Consider the following 20,831-nt stretch of genomic DNA (forward strand, 5'->3'; position numbering starts at 1 on the left):
TGAGATATTTTGCTGACCCTGTTTTAGTTTTCTTTTCTTTTTTTTTTTTTCTTTTTTCCTTCAGGGTTATTGCTGGGCTCGGTGCCTGCACCATGAATCCACCGCTCCTGGAGGCCATTTTTTCCCCCTTTTATTGTAGCCTCATTATGGTTATTATTATTGCCATTGTTGATGTTGTTCGTTGTTGGATAGGACAGAGAGAAATGGAGAGAGGAGGGGAAGACAGAGAGGGGGAGAGAAAGATAGACACCTGCAGACCTGCTTCTCCGCCTGTGAAGCGACTCCCCAGCAAGTGGGGAGCCAGGGGCTCGAATCAGGATCCTTATGCCGGTCCTTGCGCTTTGCGCCATATGCGCTTAACCCACTGCGCCACCGCCCGACCCCCAGTTTTATTTTCTTAATAGAGAGAAAGCTAATTAATGCTTTGTATTAGTATTCTATTTTCTGAAGTCGAACTGTTCTATGATTGATTATGCCCTGAGTCAGAAAGGTCCACACCCCTCTCAGGAGTCCAACACCAAGCAGTGATGAGGATGGAGAGGACATTTCATTAGTTTAGATGGAAAAAAAAATTCAGTTTAACCAAACTATGAATTTCTCTGCTGACCCATGGGAGGGTACAAAATGCCAGACAAAACTCAGTTTCCTACAGTATTTCCATAACATAAGATCAGCTTCCAAGCTCAGCCCAGTGGGTGGGTGTGCAAAAAGCACAACACGAGAAGTTACTAGTATAAAATCATCAATAGAGAGAGTGACCAATAAGGAGTTCAAAGGCTGCATCTTGAAAGTCAGTATTCCAGTTAAAAACAAAACAAAACACTAAGAACAAATGTCAACTTAAGAGGCATGTACTACATATTTAAAAGAGAATAAAAATTAATCTAGTTCTATCTCGTAATTCTTTACATTTTTCAAAGGCAGTGTCAGGAACTCATCCAGAGTCTCACATTTATGTCATGCTACTCAGCAGCCTCCTTAACCCAGTTTTTATTCTATATTTAGAGGAAAAGGGAGGGAGAGAAACCAAAGCTCACTTCACCATCCATAATGCTTCAGTCTAATGCTGGGGACTGAATCCAGGACTCTGGGCATGAAAGGCATACCCTTTACTGTTTTTCTTCTCCTGTTGGACATGAAACCCACTTGAAAATTTTCATATCTTGAATATTATTGCTCTAAACTTTCTTAGGGTTAATTTTTAAATATGATTATTTTTATACTGTAAGTTCAGACACAAAAATAATTACATTAAATAGTAAAGAGAACATTTTAAATGTTTCCAGGGACTGGGTGGTGGCACACTTGGTTGAGCGCACATGTTACAATGTGCAAGGACCCAGGTTCAAGCTCCGGTTCCCACCTGCAGGGGGAAAGCATTGCAAATGGTGAAGCAGTGTTGCAGGTCTCTCTCTGTCTGTCTCCCTTTCTTTCTCTCTCTCTTTCTTTTTTAAAGATTTTATTTATTTCTTAATGAGAAAGATAGGAGAGAGACAGAGACAGAGACAGAGAGAGAGTGAGAAAGATAGGAGACAGAGATAGACAGAGACAGAGACAGAGAGAGAGGGAGAACCAGACATCACTGGTACATGTGCTGCTGGGGATCTAACTCAGGACCTCATGCTTGAGAATCTAGTGCCTTAGCCAATGCGCCACCTCCTGGACCACCTGTCTCCCTTTCTATTACCCCTTCCCTCTCAATTTCTGGTTGTCTCTATCAAATAAATAAGTAATGTAAAAATTTAAAAAATATATTTCTTATTTGTATCACTGAATTTTCCTTCAGAAAGAGTGTATCCATTTACATTGTTATAACATTAATGAAAAAGACTAAACAAAATCAATATTATTTTTTAAGGATAGAAGGGAGATTCCAGAAACTAACTCTGACTATGGGCTTTGGAATTAAGTAACCTAGGTTTGAATCTAGGCTGTTTTACTTATGACCACAGAACCTCATTCAACTTTTTTTCTTCTTGTATAAAGGTGATTTATAACTAAAATGTTTTTCATAAAATTAAATGAAGTAGCATATACAATGCTTTGCATAAGGCAGGCTACGCTATAAAACAGTAAATGGTAGTCCTTAGAATGAAGGGTCCTAAGGGATTATTTTATTAGGGCTCCACCATAAAAGCTACAACAAACCACACAAGGAATAAGGCACTGAAGAGAGGAACATCAGATGGCAGAAGACACAAGCAAAGTATCACTACTGCCAGAAAGCTGGTTAATAAGTGTAGAGAAGGAAAATAAGTCTTCTGAACAAACTTATTGAATTAAAAAGTATGTACCAGTGCTGATGTCAGTTTAGCAGCAAAGCTAGATGAAATTGTAAGGCAAACAGCAAAATTTTCCAGCTAGTGGACACAGAGAGAAAATAAAATGAAAGCACCCCCAGAAATCTCACCATTTTGCTAAGAGACATCTACAAACCCTTTACAAGAAAATGACATGCTTTGGGAAAATGACAGAACATGAGAGAGAGAAGTCAAATCACTCCAGTGTTCTATTGGCCAGTAATTTTACCTGCACATATGGGGAAGAAATATTGAAAGAAGGAGCTAAAATTAGATCCCTCTCTACAGGTATCATATTACCTTTGCCCCCATCATTACTGATAAGCATTCCCTGAGGGTGGAGGAAAACAGGTTTCCACCCAGTTGGGAATTAGGTGGAGTCAATTCTAAATGAGCAGCACGTAAACACCAGTGAATTCAGGTTACTGACCATTACAAGCCTTTATCCTTAATGCTTTTTCCAGTGTAGAATTCTCAAAAAAAAAAAAAAATAGATGAGTCAAAGAATATAAGCCCCCTATACATTAGGCACATATTCATTTAAACCTCACAATCACCAGTAAGGGTGTATCACTTCTGTTTCATAAATATGAAAGAAATATGCACTAGTAAAGACTGAGACTCCAGAGGTTTGATATCTTACCTACAATCCCAGAGATAGAAAGTTCATCCCTGGGCTCTGCATTTTAGGAAAATATGGAGGAGAGGGGAGGTAAAGTCAAGAAGGTTTATTCTTCAGTGTGTGTGTGTGTGTGTGTGTGTGTGTGTGTGTATTCAAGAACTCCTGTTGTTATAGCTTATATCTGTTACCAAATGACCTGTGTTTCTCTGAAAGACAGCTACCAGATGACTTCATGCATATGGCAATACAAAGAATTGAAGCCCATGAAATTGTAAAGAAAAAAATAGCCAAACTGTCTTTAACTATATAGTTTTGTCTTTAACTATATACTTTTGTGAAAACTACAGTGTTTGTTTTGAGGGGGTGGCAGGGTGGAAGCATAGAACTATGGCAGTGGGTGCAGTGTGGAACTATACCATTGTAATTTTATGATCTTATAAACTACTACTATCTCTCTCTCTCTCTCTCTCTCTCTCACACACACACACACACACACACACACACATATTGAAAAAGCAGGCATGAGTTAAGGGTTCTATGCTCTACTTTTTGGTGGTGGGAATAGATAATGGATGAAGTGTAATGTTCATCAACTTGAACTACAACTCTAGGGGTAAGCTTAGCAAAAGGAAAGGGAAAGAGCAAGAACATTGTATTTGTTATAGGTTAATTAGACCTTTCTGATCATATTTTTAAATATTTATTTATTCCCTTTTGTTGCCCTTGTTGGTTTACTGTTTTAGTTATTATTGTTGTTGTTATTGATATCATCATTGTTGGATAGGACAGAGAGAAATGGAGAGAGGAGGGGAAGACAGAGAGGAGGAGAGATAGAAGTTACTTGCAGACCTGCTTCACCACTTGTGAAGCTACTCCCCTGCAGGTGAGGAGCCGGAGGCTGGAAGCTGGTCCTTGTGCTTTGTGCCTGCACAAATGTAGCACAGCGTTTAACCTGCTGTGCTACATTCCGACTTCCTTTGATCATATTTTGTTATAATATAAAAATTGTCAAGGGGTCTTATGAATCAGAAAGGTAGATTGGGTACCTATCATTAAACCTTCTGTGCACAAACATTTCCTAGATACCTGATTCATAGTCCTGATTTATACTAGGCTCTCTTTTGTTTATCCTACGGTCACTTAGATGATAGAACTAAAGAAAGACACACTAGAATCCTGATGCCCAAATCTAATGAGTAACCAAATTCTGTGGAATCTACCCTGCAGATACTTAAAGCGTTCAGTTCTCTTTTTCCATGGTAACTGCCACGGTCATTAAGATTTAGGTCAACATCATCCTTTTCATCTGAGTTTCTTTAGGTGATTACTCTGCTCCAAACTTATCCTCGGTTAACCCAGCATCCACACATAGTTAGAACATACTCTGAAAAATGTTCACTAAATCACTGTTCTTCTCAAGCCCCACCCCATGGTTCCTTTTGCCTTAGGATAAATAGTGAAAAGACTAGCCTCTAATACTTGATCATAATATGTGTAAAATGTTCCATGACCTATCTCAATTCTTGAAGTAACTTTAGGAGGAAGGTAAACCTCATTATCATTAGTTATTGAACATAAGCTACTTGACCAAGGCCCCACAGATAAAACATGACAGTGTGGTAACTCAAACCTGGGGTTGAGTGACTACAAAGTGCATACTTTAACCCATGGGGATCTGGCCTGCTCACCACTGTAGCCTCATCTTTAAATGAGTCCTGTTCCATATGCTTCAACCATTTCTGAGTCACTTCCCAGTCTTGGGCTGTGACATGTTATTTTAGGTCTCTATTTTTGCACATGAATCCATTTTCTGAAATATTCTCTTCCCTCTGTCTGTCTCATGGAATGACTAATCTTTCTTTTTTAACTTTACTGGGGGGTTAATGGTTTACAGTACAGTTATTGACACATGGGTACAGTTTCACATCTCCTTATGATGTATCTGTTGAATACATTCACCCCAACTTAGGTTGTTTTCCATCATCATTCACCTGGACTCCAAGGCTCATTCCATCCCCTCCATTTCCAAGAATATTTTGCTTTGGTGCAATACACTACAGCCAGTTCAAGTTTTGTTTTGTATTTTTCCTTTCTGCTCTTGTCTCTTAAGTTCCCACCTACAAGTGAGATCATCCGGTATTTGTCTTCCTCTTTTTGGCTTCTCACTTAACATTATGCCTTCAAGCTCTATCCAAGATGAGGCAAAGAGAACTTCATCATTTTAAAAATCAAAGTAGTATTCCATTGTGTACATATACCACAGCTTAATTAACCACTTGTATGTTGTTGGACATATGGGTTAATTTCCAAGATTTGGCTATTACTAATTATGCTGCTATAAATCCCCAGGAGGAATGTCTATTTTTCAACATTCAACTCTTTAAATCCTCCATGAAACATAACTCCCCCCGCCACTTCCTTTCTTTCCTCCTCCTTTTTTTTTTCCACCAGAGTTATAGCTGGGGCTTGTGCATACAAGACTCCACCACTCCCAATGGCCATTTGTTTTTGTTTTTTGTCTTAGATAAACAGTAAGAGGCAAAGAAAGAAAGACATTATAGCATAGTTGTACTTGTGAAACTCCCCCTCTGCAGATGCTCCCATGTGGTGTCTGGGACTCACAAACAGTTCTTGTTCATGGTGACATGTGTGCTCTACTTGTGAACCACCTGCAGGCCTCTGATGAACCTTTTTTTGAGCCCATCTCTTCCTTAGTAGAACTGACCACTTGTGGGGCCAAGTGGTGGTGCATTTGGTTGAGTACACATGTTACCATGTGCAAGGACCAGGATATAGCTTCTGGTCCCCAATGGAGGGGGGAAAGCGTCATGAGTGGTGACGCAATGCTGCAGGTATCTCTTCTCTCTCCCTCTCTAGCTTCCCTTTCATTTCAGTTTCTCTCTATCTTTATCCAATAAATGAATAAATAAAAATATTTTTAAAAGAGTTATTTATAAAAGAATTGACCCTCATTTGTGCATCAGTCACTACATACTAATCATTTTTTTTTTTGTTAGAGCAACCATAATACTTCCTCCAGCTACATAGGCATACCACTAGGATAACTAAACATATTGATAATCCTTCCAATTAGAGCAGTAAATAGGATGGAGAGAAGATACTGTAGCCAAACTGTCACACCTGTGAAATCACTCAGTGATAATAATAAACTGCCACCTTACAAGCCAAATTTATGTGGCAGCAACATACATATCTACTTTAGAAAAATAAGATGAATGATTTACACTTGAATCACAATGCAAATATTTTATTGTGCACAATAAACTGATAAGAATAAAATTAAATCTAATCTAAGAGGAAGAATAACAGCAGGGGAAAACCATAATCAACACAAGAAGCCAAACAATATTATGGCAATAATGTATCCTTCCTCAGTTCTAGAAATACCAAATCTGTGCACATATGAATAATGCCAAATACGACATAGCAGCCAGATTTCATTACCAGAAACCAATACCAATGCCTTCATGTCCTATATCAAAATAACATAAATTCCCAAATCCAAGGACCAAGGGAGGGTCAGCAAAACAACTAGTCTGGATAGTTCACCAACTTTGCTTAGTGCATGACCCAGGTTTCAAGCCTGGCTCCCACTGCATTGGATACTTCTGTCCTATGGTATCTTTCCCTTGTTCTGTCTCTTTATATTTGTAAAAGCCATCCTGGAGCTGTGAAATTCTGGTAACAACAACAACAATGGCAGTAAGGGAAGTGGGGCTGGGAGGGACAATTAATGCTAGTTACAAGTATTACCTCTGTCTCGTATTACTGTTATTTTTTTAAATCACGCATTACCTATTGAAACTATAACTTTAAAAGGATTTAAATAATAAACATTTTCCCCCATCAATCTGGTTCTCTCTCCCTCTCTCTCTCTCTATTTTTAACCTCCCCCCTTAAAGAATATGGCAGCTGGCCTGACACTGACACTCTAATTTGGGGTCACTGAGGCACAGTACCCAAGGGATTGAAGTTTTTTATATTTTATTTTATCAGGGATTCTATCCTGGGCCTCCTGGGCCTTACTTACCTCCTTTCACGCGGGGAAAGTGCCCAGTTCCTTTGCTAACATACCGAAAGAGTTCTTTCAGTTCTGTCCCAGATGGGAGGGGGAAAAAACATGTCAAGACACACCAAACAGTCGCTACAGCTCGCGCGTCTCAGCAGGCACTCAGGCTCATCCACTAAGAGACTCACTGCCTCTTCTGCGAGGCAGGTCACTGAATAGTCCCAACCGCACCCAGGGACCCCTGGGCTGAGCTGCTCGGAGAGAGTCTCTCCTTAGGTCCCTGGACCCCCAGTCTCTGCCACTACCACTTCCTCCCCCAGTGTTGTCAGTCCACCTGGCGCGCTCCTCCATCCTACCTGGTCCCGAAGTGGCTCACTCACCTGGGCGCGCGGGCCCGCAGGTTCAGTCTCCACCGCGACCGACCAGGACGTGCGCTGGGAACTGCGCGCCGGCCCGCCTCCCCATGGCCGAGTTGACCAGCCTCGGAGAGGCGCCTGGGGTCGCGCCCCTGCAGCTCCTGCAGACCCTCAGCACAGACCGGACCTCCGAGCTCCGCCCCTCCCCTGCTGCCCGCTCGCCGACCCCTCTGGGACACCCGACTGCAGAATTCAGTCCTCTGGTCGGTTATCTTCACCCGGCACAGCTCGGTTCCCTCATTGTCTTTACAACCCAGATGGATTTGTGCTAGTCCCGCTAGAACCAGGCGCCCAGGACGCACCTTCCCGCCCCCAGGACGGCGCTAGGGTCTGGACCCAGGGACGCTGGTAGTCCTCGCAGGTCCTCTGCGGTGCCCCACTGGATTCTAGGACGCCAGAAGCTGCTCCTATGACCCACCCCTACCTCCCCACACACCCTTCCTTCTTGCTCCCTGAAGATGGAAATGACTCCACTAACCTGTGTGCGAGGACTGGGAAACTTTTTATTCCCCTCCCCTTCTGACAAAAAGCAAGAGAATCACAGTGAAATAAATTCAAATCCCGTCCCCAAACTCTTACTCATTTTGTCTCTGCGGGCTCACAAAGCAACTTTCTCCTTCCACTTTGCTGTGCAAGCTGGTATGCAGGCTCTCTCTTGCCAGAGTCTGGCACCTGTCGGTGCGGTTTCCTTTGTCAGACCCAGCCACATGCGTTCCCTGCACGCCAGACCGCTGAGCCTCATTCATCCCTGCCCCAGCCCCTTGCATAGTACCTGCCACCTATCAGGTGCTTGAATATTTATATAAATAGGTGGAAAAGTCATTTTTTTCATAGAAAACCAGCTCCTCACTCCACATTTTAACCCTCATATAACACATACTTCTCTACTTGGACAGGTTGCTAGATTTCACTGAATCACTGACAAATATCCCCTCTGATGCAACAATTTCATTTTAGGGAAATTTCCAGAACAAAGTAACACACGAGTGCAGATGTTCCTGGCAAGATCATTTATTACAGAAAAGATAATTTAAAACCACAAAAAGCAAACAAACAAGTCAAACTGTCAACAGTAGGAAATTAGCTAAATAAGTTAGAGTAGGGTAACTTAATGGAAGATGTCCCATTACTACCACATAACTCATTAAGAGAGGAATGCCTTAAAATTTAAATAAGCACAGTATATTTTAGTTACTTATAGAGCAAAGAGAGAGTGAGAGAGAAGAAAGTATAGAGCTGCTTAGTAGCACTTACAAAATAATATTAAGACACAAAATAGTATAAAACAAAATGCAGATTTTATTTATTATAGAATGCTGATAGCTCTCAATTTAAAGGACTTTGCATTATTACATGACATGTTGCAAAAATATGCCTGTACATAGTGAATATTCAGCAAAAAGTTTCCATTTTCTTACATTCAAGGAGCATAAACTCACATACAGAGTTCAAATACAGCCTCATCACACCCTAGATTGCTTTCCATTTAAGTTATTTTCCTTCAAAACAGGGTAGGAGAAAGAACTTAGCAAATGTTAAGCACAAAATTAAACAGAAGGGAAGAAACTAGTTAATTGAGACTTTTAGTAATTTTCTGTTTGTTGTTGAATTTTAGCTTTATCTAATGTGGTCTGAGAAGATGCTTGGGATGATTTAAATGTTCTTGAATTTGTTATTACTGTCTTTGTGGCCTAATATGTGGTCCATCCTTGAAGATGTGCTGTGTAGATTTGAAAATAATGTGTATTCCAGTTTTTTTTTGGTGAAGAACTCTGAAAATGTCCAAGAGGTCTAGCCTGTCCACCTCTTCATTTAATTCTCTTGTTTCTTTGTTGATTCTCTGCTTAGGTGATCTAAGTGTGAGAGTGGGGTGTTGAAGTTTCCCACTATTATTGCATTACTATTGATGTATTTTTGTAGTTCTTTCAGTAGGTGTTTGATGTATTTAGATGGGCCCTCATTGGGTGCATAGACATTAATAATTGTTAAATCATCTTGGTTTATTGATCCTCTAATCATTATGTAATGGCCTTGCCTATCTTTTATTACTTTATTTAATTTAAAGTTTATTATGTCAGAGATGAGGATGGCTGTTCTTGCCTTTTTTTGTGGTCCATTAGCTTGTATGATATTTTTCCATCCTTTCACTTTAAGTCTGTGTTTGTCTTGTTGAGTCAGGTGGGATTCTTGCAAGCAGCATATGGTTGAGTTGTGTTTTCTGATCCATTCTCCTTGCAAGTAGCATATGGATGGGTTGTGTTTTCTGATCCATTCTTGCACTCTGGGCCTTTTAATGGGTGAGTTTAAGTCATTTACATTTATTGGGATTATGGATTTAATCTATTTTAGTGCCATTATTCAACAAGTTTTTTATTTGCTCTGATATATGACAAGTATTATGGTGATGTTCTTGTTTATAAGAGGTCTTTTAGAACCTCTTTCAGAGAAGGTTTGATGATTGTTGCTTCCCTTAACTATTGCCTGTCTGAAAAGGTTTTGATCCCTCCATCTAGTTTGAATGAAAGTCTAGCAGGATATATTATCCTTGGTTGAAACCCTTATTCATTGAGGGCTTGATAGATATCTTGCCATTCTCTTCTGGCTTTTAGAGTTTGAGTGGAGAAGTCTCCTGATAGTCATTATGGGTTTTCCTCTGTATGTGACTTTTTGTTTTTCTCTTGCAGCCTTCAGGATCCTTTCTTTATCCTTACTTCTTTTTAGTATAACTATAATGTGTCTTGGTGTCTTCAGGTCTGGGTTGATTCTGTTTGGTACCCTCTGGGTGTCTTGAATCTTGATGTCCTTTCTGTTACTTAGGTCAGGAGAAGTTTTCCTCTATTATTTCCTCTAGGATGTTTTCTTCCCCTTCCTCTCTTTCTTCCTCTGGTAGGCCAATGATACAAATGTTACTTCTTTTGAGATCATCCCATATGTCCCTCTTATTATTTTCAGTGTCTTTGAATCTCTTTTTATGCTCTCTTACCTCTTTCTTAGTTTTCTCTAGCTCATCCTCTGTCTGGCTAATTCTGTTTTCTGCTTATGTTAATCTGCTTTACCTTCCTTCAGCTTCCTTCTTCAGTTCAGTTATAGTATTAGCTTGTTCTGCTAATTGGCCTTTTAGTTCAGCTATTTCAGCTTTCAGTTCTCTAGTTATCTCAAGGTAGCTAGTAGTTTCCTTGAGGGTCTCATCTGTTGTTTCCCTAATTCTGATAGTTCTTTCCTCCATAGTTGTTTTCATTTCTGTGATTATTAGGTCTATTATTTCTTGCATACTTTTCTTGTCTATGGTTACTTCTGACTGATTTGGAGTTTCTTCTGGGCTCCTGTCCTGATTCATTGTGGTAGCAGTTTTATTTGTTCTTGATTTAATCATTTTTTTTATTGATGTGATTTGTATTTTTCTGTTCTGTCATTTTTCAGTTGTTGTGTTTTGAGTATAAGCCACGCTATACTAAAGTCTTTGCACATATGCAGTCACAAACCTCAGAAATTACAACAATAGCAACTGAAGCAAAGATTGATGCAGTTCAACCTATATCAGTTAGCCAAACAACACCTCCAGTCCAAGAGAAAAAAAAAAAAAAGAAAGAAAAAGAATAGAAAGGAAAAAAGGCAAAGCGAAAATAGACAATTATGCAAATCTATTGTTCAATATAAATTCTAGAGATAACAAGAGGAGAAAGGAAAGTAGAAAAGACACACACACACACACACACACACACACACACACACAATGAGACTGCTCCAAGTCAGATTTCTTCCACAAAATAATTCACAAATGAGTGTCATTGAGTTTAGAAAGCAAAAGAAGCAAGAAGGAAGAAAGAAAGAAAGAAAGAAAGAGAGAAAAATAGCAGTGAAAGGAAAGAGATTTTTTTTAATTAGCTTGGAGGAGATAAAAAGGAGGGTGGAGGGAAAAGGGAGAGAGAAACAAGTTCCTCCCACATTGGATAGGACACCCAGTCACCTATCAATGGAAAAAGCAACAGCAGTTCATTTTGGTCAACCTGAAGAGGAGGGAAAAAGGACATGTGTTATATAATAATAGTAATAATAAAAAGAGTAAATAGAGTATATATTAAATAAATATATAATAAACATATAATTAATTATATTCATTAAAATTATTAATAAATAATTATAATTATTAGTAATATTCAATAAAAACTGAATAAATTGAGTAAAAAATCCTGTCAGTCTACAGCTTGGACTGCTCCAGATTGTCTGCACACAGCCCCTTCCTAAACCAAGCAAAGACAACCAATCATAAGAAGTATAAATAAATAATAATAAAAAGGCAACCTCTAGCTAATTTTCCCAGGTAGGGCTGAGGCCCTGATTGGTCAGGTATTCTGTCACTCAAATAGAGCTCCAGCCCCATTCAAAAAGAAAAGAAAGAAAAAAGGCTTGGAGGGCTGATTTAAGATAAACTTCGGGAGGTGGGGCTACAGAGCAGGTTTTTGTCAGAGTATAACATTGCATAGTATTAACTTTACCCAGTAGGACATTGGCTTGTCCTTGATAATATAGCTAGGCCCGAGCTCTCTTTCCTGATTATAAGTCTATCCCATGCCCTAGTGATCTTCAGTCAACTTGCACGTTTTAACTTTCTTAGTGGAGAAGGAGAAGCTCCTTCCTCTATTTTATCATCTTCCTCCCGTTCCCCAGCTATGAAATACATTATAAACTGTCAGAGGATGGAGTGGGGTTCTGATTGCAAGGCCACCAGCTGGATATATTTCCTTAGGTTTTAATGACAGTTTCAGCTCTGCAGGAACCTTGTTCAGGGGGATCTTTCTGAATTACACTTGGCTTATGACATGGATTGAACCAGGAGGAGGTTTTTTTTTATTTTTCTAAGTTTAAGGCTTTTTAAACATTTTTATTTATAAAAGGGAAATACTGATAAAAAACATAGGATAGGATAAAGGGGTACAACTCCAGTTATTTCCCACCACCAGAATTCCATATCCCATCCCCTCCCCTGATAGTTTTCCTATTCTTTAACCCTCTGGGAGTATGGACCCAGGGTCATTATAGGGTGCAGAAGGTGGAAGGTCTGGCTTCTGTATTTGCTTCCCCACTGAACTTGGGCATTGACAGGTTGATCCATACTCCCAGGCTGTCTCTCTCTTTACCTAGTGGGGCAGAGCTCTGGGGAAGCATGGCCCTAGGACACATTGGTGGAGTCCTCTGCCCAGGGAAGTCCAGTTGGCATCATGGTAGCATCTGGAACCTGACGGCTGAAAAAAGAGTAACAAGGGGTGGGTAGTGGTACACCTGGTTGAGCACACATGTTACAGTGTGCAAGGACCTGGGTTTGAGCCCCCAGTCCCCACCTGCTGGGGGAAAGCTTTGCAAGTGGTGAAGCAGTGCTGTGGGTGTCTCTCTGTCTCTCACCCTCTCTGTTCCTCCCTTCCCTCTCTATTTCTGAATGTCTCTATCCAATAAATAAATAAAGGTAATAAAAATTAAAAAATTTAAAAAAGAGTTAACATATAAAGCCAAACAGATTGTTGACTAATCATGAACCTAAAGGCTGGAATATTGCAGATGAAGATTTGGGGTCTTCATTTTGAAGATAGCTAGTAGTCAGGTCTATTTTAGTTATATTCCAAAGGGCCCATGACTATACTAGTTTTTTTCCTGAGCCTGACCTCTGATATGCAGGTGGACCCAAGTTATTGACTAAGGAGATGATGTCCTGGATGGAAAGAGGCCTAGAAAGCTGGATCAGGGAAGAGAGTAGCTCCCAAATATGGGAAAATTGTATCAATATTGTTGACTGTAGACCCCATCGATTTGATCTGTTGGGGCCCATATTCAGTTTAGGAACTTATGTAACCTCTGCATCCCTGTAGGTCTGAACTTGCTTTCTGTGGTCATGAGTAGGAACATTCCAGGTTGTCCCAATTTCGGGACCCATCTTCTTCAGGTGGTAGATAGAGTATGCTATCTAGCCTCCCTTTGGAGGATGGAACTTTCTCTACCATTGTTGATCCACATTGAGGCCAAGGTCCTATGGGGGCCCACAAAGGGGTCTATTGTGTTGTTCCTGATGGAGATGACCAGTGACAATGGAGAAAGGGATCTATTCAAGGTCTAGGCTCATCTTGTCAGTGTGGAAATTCAGGACTCCCCAACTAGTGTTCCCGCTGATGGGGTGGCCTGATAGTGACTAAAGAGTCATCATTAAAGTATTCCATTCTCTTGCCCTTATTCAGCTTTTGTAGTCCTTAATTTGATAAGGTTAGCTTTGGAGTGACTGAGGGATGTATAAGAGGAAGTAGGTGAGGAGGGTATCTAGGTCTAAGTAGAAACTATTTTATTAAGAGGTTTATGGTATCTTTTTTGGTCTTTCTACTTGCTTGCTTCATTTATTAACTCACTGCAGACTATTTCTTTTTATTTATTTATTTATTTATTATTTAAGAAAGGATTAATTAACAAAACCATAGGGTAGGAGGGGTACAATTCCATACAATTCCCACCACCCAATCTCCATTTCCCACCCCCTCCCCTGATAGCTTTCCCATTCTCTATCCCTCTGGGAGCATGGACCCAGGGTCACTGAGGGTTGCGGAAGGTAGAAGGTCTGGCTTCTGTAATTGCTTCCCCGCTGAACATGGGCGTTGACTGGTCGGTCCATACTCCCAGTCTGCCTCTCTCTTTCCCTAGTAGGGTGGGTCTCTGGGGAAGCTGAGCTCCAGGACACATTAGTGGGGTCTTCAGTCTAGGGAAGCCTGGCCGGCATCCTGATGACATCTGGAACCTGGTGACTGAAAAGAGAGTTAACATACAAAGCCAAACAAATTGTTGAGCAATCATGGGCCCAAAGCTTGGAATAGTGGAGAGGAAGTGTTAGGGGGGTACTCACTGCAAACTCTAGTGTACTTCTGCTTTCAGGTATATATTTTGCAGTAGTTTACGGATACGTGTGAACATATGTTCTCTCTCACAGAAACTGGTGTATATCTAGGTTTTGGGACTTTGTTAGAAAGTGAACCACCTGAGATGGAATTAGAGTATACTATGAAAGGAAAGGTCTCACCCGAGTAATGAAGTTGAAGGGTTGTCATTCCACAAGTGAAATCTCTGGACACAGTCTGAAGTGAAGCATGTTGAAGGAGGTATTCTGTATATCTAACTAAAAGGGTAAGTAAGGTTTACACTAGAAATTTTGATGGTCTCAGTCAGTGGTGTGCCTAAAATTTGAGGAGATTTAATTCTACCACAAAGGAAAATAGGGCAAGAAATATCCTTCTCAAAAGTGCCTAAGTCAACTTTGGGAAAGAAAGTTTGATATGTATAATGATGATTTCATAGTAATTAGCTAGAAACAATTTTAAAAATCACAAACTGAGAGAGGATTAAATACTCAGGTATGAGCTTGATACACCCCAAGTAAATTCACTGTGGTGCCAAAATGGTTAGTCTCAGATTCACAGCTGCAGTGTAAAACAGGAAAAAATAGTTGATTTCCTGAAAGTTAAAGACTACACACTTGCTCTAATCTAAAACAGCACTATCCTGATAAATAAGGAAGTTGTGCTTATTAACAGGAGCTTAATAGGATTGCAACCCCCTTTAAATATCCTGAAGACACAAGCTACTTTCCTCTGGGGCACAACAAATGATGGTGAACTCCTGCCCTGCCTTGTCCTTAGCTATCAGCTATTGCCTGTGGACATGGTTGACCAGGGCACCAAGCCACACAACTCATCTTTCTTCAGGCACATGAATATGAGAGCAGCACCATGTCTTAGGAAAGCACAGTTTTGGTTTCTTTTGTCTAATGTAGTTATGGGACAGCACAAGCTATCCCTAGTGTGAGACTGGAGAATTTGATTTCCTCTCTTGTCTGTGGAAATGGGGTCTGCACAGAACTCATTTGATTATAGAATGTTAACACTAACCTGATGAAAATGTCCTACTGGAGGCCCTTCCTGGACCACCGCAGACTGCATACTAGTCCTGAACTTAGGTCAGACCTCAGAATACAGTGTTTTGCAGCCCACCCCCCCACTGCAGCATCCATATGTACTCAAACCAAACATGCATTTCCTCAATTCAAACGTATATTGAGTAGGATTCTTGGCTCCAAACGTATATTGAGTAGGATTCTTGGCTCCAGGTTGACTTTTTCAGATCAAGACAAAGACTCAGAAACAAAGAAAGAGAGAAAGTGCTGGGCTCAAACCTGGGTTGCATTCATGACAAAGTAGACACCCTCACTGACCCTTGATTAATTTTTTTAATTTTTCCCTTGATTAATTTTTATAATACAAATTTTATTGAGATACACGGTAAAGTTCATCTTAAAATTTAAAGTGAACAGGTCAGTAATATTGATTCTACTAAGAGTTGTATATCAATCAGTACTAACTCCAGAGATGCTTATAATTTCTAATAAGAGCTCTAAATCCACTAACTGTCACACCCCCTTGCTTTCATTCTCTCTGACCCTCATAACTATGGTGATCATTTCATAAAAGTTGAGCCATACCTTTTGTAGACATTCACGTTTGCTTTCTTTCACTTAGCTTAATGATTTTAAAGTTCATCTTTGTTGTAAAACATTATAAGAATTTAACTCTTTTTATCAAGGACGAGTATGAGATGATCCACTAATAAACAAAAGTTGAGGAAGAAGAACAGAAAGGGAAACTCAAAGCAGAACCTGACTGAGTTTGGAGTATTGCACCAAAGTAAAAATCTGGGTGGAGGGTGAGTGTAGATGTTCAGCTTCACTGTAGAGGGAGAGGGGAGGAACACAGACTTTTGGTGACAGGAATGGTGTTAATATACACTACTATTAATAACACCTGGCTGATAAAACTTTCAAAAACTTCTAACCTAAATAAATTATGGGAAATTAAAATAAAAAAGAAATGATGGGATATATATTCCATGGAATACTACTTTTAATGGCAAACGCTAGAAGAAGACTACTTTTAATCAAAAATGATAATATTATATCCTTTGGGACAAAACAGATAGAACTGGGGGGTGATTATTCTTAGTTAATTAAGTAAAGAGATAAAAGATATCTACCAGATGGTTTAACTCATGTGTGGGATCTAGAAATCTGACTCACATAAACTTTCAAAACAAACAAACAAAAACAGAAGCAAGGAAACTGTCTCTGAGACTTGTGAGAGCTTTGGTGGTTATACTTGGGAGGGTGGGGATACATAACTTTGGTGGTGAGTATGGTGTGGAACTATATACTGTAATCTTGTAATATACTAGTAATGATAAATTTAAAAATTATTTAAAAAAACTTTCTAGCATATCGGACCTTCTACCTCCCATGGCATTATTTATGACAAGAAGGTATACAACCTCTTCTTCAACACCTGGATTAATGGAACTGTGATTAACACTTCCAAGGCAATGTTCATTTCACCTTCTTCCATCCTCTTGTCAGAGTAGAGTATGGGAGGGGCTATTTTCCAAAATGTCAAGTATTTGTGTACTACCTCCACTCTTTCTCTGTTGTACTATATCCAAACTTTGGATAACCTCTGTACATCTTTTATTTGAATTACTTAGTTCTCTCACAGAAGTAAATCTACCTCAAATGGAAACTACATCACTTTGTAAGTGGAAAACACATCAATTAGAAATTAACTACGTAAGAAATAACATCAAAAGGAAGAGAACATGATGAAATTAAATCTTACTTAGGAAATGTTGCCTATCAAAAGTGGTGAGCCCCAGGATGCTGGCCAGGCTTCCCTGGATTGAAGACCCCACCAATGTGTCCTGGAGCTTAGCTTCCCCAGAGACACACCTTACTAGGGAAAGAGAGAGGCAGACTGGGAGTATGGACCGACCAGTCAACACCCATGTTCAGCGGGGAAGCAATTACAGAAGCCAGACCTTCTACCTTCTGCAACCCTCGATGACCCTGGGTCCATGCTCCCAGACGGCTAGAGAATGGGAAAGCTATCATGGGAGGGGGTAGGTTATGGAGATTGGGTGGTGGGAATTGTGTGGAGTTGTACCCCTCCTACCTTATGGTTTTGTTCATTAATCCTTTCTTAAATAAAAATTTTTTTTTTTTTAAAGTGGTGAGCCTGGTACAGCCTCCCTCTTTGTTAAAGAGATGTAAAGGCAATGTACCACAAAACAATACTTCCTCCTTGGTACAATTCATAGGGTGAAGAGAACTGGAAGGAGACTTTTTTTTTTTTCCAAAGAGTAACCTACCAGTACAAGATCATTGTTTATACTCTGGTTTCTCTTCAGATCATATAATCTCTCTCTCTCTCTCTCTTTTTTTTGAAGTGGTATCTCATAGTTGTCTTTATTTGCATTTCTCTGACAAAGACTTGAAGCATTTTTTCATGTGTTTTTTGGCATTTTGGATCTTTCTGTGGTGAATATTCTGTCCTCTCCCCATTTTTGGATGGGGTTATTTGTTTTCTTGTGGTTGAGTTTGGCAAGCTCTTTATGTATTTTGGTTATTAGCCTCTTGTCTGATGTATGCATGGCATGTAAAGATCTTCTCTCATTCTGTGAGGGGTCTCTTGGTTTAGGTAGTGCTTTATTTTGCTGTGCAGAAGTTTTTTAATTTGATGTAGTCCCGTAGGTTTATGCTTGCCTTAGTCTTCTCTGTAATAGAATTCATTTCATTGAAGATGTCTTTAAAATTTATGTGGAAAAGAGTCATGCCAATATTTTCCTCTAAGTATCAGATAGTTTCTGGTCTGACAACCAAATCCTTGATCCACTTGGAATTTACTTTTGTATTTGGTGAAACATACTGGTTCAGTTTCATTCTTCCTCATGTTTCAATCCAGTTTTTCCAACACCATTTATTGAAGAGACTCTGCTTTCTCCATTTAATAGTCTGGGCACCTTTGTCAAAGATTAGATGTCCATAGGTATGAGGGCTTACTTCTGGGCTCTTAATTCTATTCCACTGGTCAGTGTGTCTATTCATGTTCCAGTACCAAGCAGTTTCGATGACAATGGCCGTATAATACAATTTGAGGTCTGGGAGTGTGATACCTCCAGTTGTGTTCTTTCTTCTGAAGATGGTTTTGGCAATTCTAGTTACTTTCTGGCTCCAGATAAATATTTGTAGCATTTGTTCTATTCTCCAAAAAAATGTGCTTGGGATCTTGATGGGGATAGCATTAAATCTGTAGCTGGCTCTAGGTAGTATATTCATTTTGATGATGTGAATTCTTCCAACCCATGAACATGGAATATCTTTCCACTTCTTTGTGGCTTTTTCAATTTCCTTGAGTAGTGACTCATAATTTCCAGTATACAAGTCTTTTACTTCTTTGGTTAGGTTTATTGCTAGATATTTTATTGTTTTTGCTGTCATTGTAAAAGGAACTGATTTCTGATTTTCATCTTCTTCTAACTTAGTGTTTGCATAGAGGAATGCCACTGACTTTTGTATGTTAATTTTGTCACCTGACACCTTACTATATTGCCTGATGGTTTCCAAAATCTTCTTGCTGGATTCCTTAGGTTTTTCTATGTATACTATCTTGTCATCTGCAAATAGGGAGAGTTTGACTTCTTTTCTTCCAATCTGTATCCCTTTAGTTCCTTGCTCCAGCCTGATTGCTATGGCAAGAACTTCCAACACTATGTTGAATAATAATGGTGATAGTGGGCAGCCCTGTCTAGTGCCTGATCTGAGGGGAAATGCTTCCAGTTTTTCACCATTGAGTATGATGTTGGCTATAGGTTTGCTATATAGAGACTCCACTATCTTGAGGAATTTTCCATCTAGTCCCATTTTTAGTAGTGTTTTGATCATAAAGGGATGTAGTATTTTGTCAAATGCTTTCTCTGTATCTGCTGATATGAACATGTGGTTTTTGGTCTTGCTTTTATTGTTGTGGTGGATCACATTGGTTGATTTATGTTTATTAAACCAACCTTGCATCCCTGGGATAAACGCCACTTGGTCATGATGAACAAACTTTTAATATATTGCTGTATCTGGTTGGCTAGAATTTTGTTCAATATTTTAGCATCTATGTTTATCAGAGATATTGGTCTGTAGTTTTCTTTTTTGGTTGTGTCCATGTCTGCTTTTGGTATCAGAGTGATGTTGGCTTCATAGAAGCTGGAAGGGAGTATTCCAGTGTCTTCAATCTTCTGGAAGACTTTTAAAAGTACAGGTATTAGTTCTTCTTTGAAGGTTTTGTAGAATTCATTTGAAAAACCATCTGGTCCAGAAATTTTATTCTTTGGAAGGTTTTTGATAACTGTTTCAATTTCATTAGTTGTGATGGGCCTTTTCATATTATCTAGTTCCTCTTTACTTAAGATTGGAAGTTTGTAGGTATCTAGGAAATAGTCCATTTCTTCTAGGTTCTCTAGCTTGGCGGCATATAGTTGAGTTGTTCATAGAAGTCTTGCATGATATGCTGAATTTCCGCGGTGTCTCCTGTGATATCTCCTCTTTCATTTATGATCTGATTTATTTGGGTCTTCTGCCTTTTTTGTTTTGTGAGTCTGGCTAAAGGTTTGTCAACTGCGTTCACTCTTTTGAAGAACCAAAATTTACTTTCATTGATATTTTGTATGGTTTTCTTATTTTCAGTGTTGTTTATTTCTGCCCTAACTTTAGATATTTCTGCCCTTCTGGTTGCTTTAGAGTTCCTTTGTTATTCTTCTTCTAGGTCTTTACGCTGTGAAATTAGGTAGTTTATTTGTGCTTTTTCTTGTTTCCTAATGTGTGTTTGTATGGCTATGAACTTCCGTCTCAGTACTGCCTTACCTGTATCCCAATTTTTTTGATAGGTTGTGTCTTCATTTTCATTAAACTCTCAAAACATTTGATTTCTTCCTTTATTTCCTCTTTGACCCATTAGTTGTTAAGTAGTGTACTGCTGAGCTTCCACATTTTGGGACTATTTTAATCTTTTTTGATTGTTAAGTATTAATTTAATTCCACTGTGGTCTGAGAAGATGCTTGGGATAATATCAATGCTCTTGAATTTGCTGATGCTGTCTTAGTGGCCTAATATATGGTCGATCCTTGAGAATGACCCATGTGGACTTGAGTAGAATGTGTATTCCAGTTTCTTAGGATGAATGACTCTGAAAATGTCAAATAGTTCTAGTTTATCTATCTCCTCATTTCCTCCCTCATTTCTTTCTTTTTTTTTATTTATAAAAAGGAAACATTGACAAAACCATAGGATAAGAGGGGTACAACTTTGTACAATTCCCACCACCATACCTTTGTATCCTATCACCTCCCCTAATTGCTTTCCTATTCTTTAAGCCTCTGGGAGTATGGACCCAAGATCATTGTGGGATGCAGGAGGTTAAAGGTCTGGCTTCTGTAATTGCTTCCCTGCTAAACATGGATGTTGACAGGTCGATCCATACTCCCAGCCTGACATCTCTGTCCACAGTCTGAGGTGAAGCATGCTGAGATTGTACTTGTTGCATTGATTAGGTTAGAATCGGCGGATGCA

At 39.4% G+C, this 20,831-nt stretch overlaps 1 protein-coding gene across 2 annotated transcripts in view; it reads right to left on the reverse strand.

The window, feature by feature from the left end:
• CASR (calcium sensing receptor) overlaps nt 1-8,038 on the reverse strand; it is an 85,008-nt gene extending 76,970 nt beyond the window's left edge. The window contains exon 1 of one of the 2 annotated variants that reach the window (XM_007536526.3): nt 7,948-8,038. The gene's annotated coding sequence lies outside the window, so the exon portion shown is untranslated. Of the gene's footprint in view, nt 1-7,332; nt 7,688-7,947 lie in introns of those variants that run through there. The other variant, XM_060198274.1, reaches the window with a different exon arrangement.
• Nucleotides 8,039-20,831: the final 12,793 nt, after the last annotated feature.

This window comes from Erinaceus europaeus, chromosome 9 (assembly GCF_950295315.1).
Source record: "Erinaceus europaeus chromosome 9, mEriEur2.1, whole genome shotgun sequence".
Lineage (NCBI taxonomy): Eukaryota > Metazoa > Chordata > Mammalia > Eulipotyphla > Erinaceidae > Erinaceus > Erinaceus europaeus.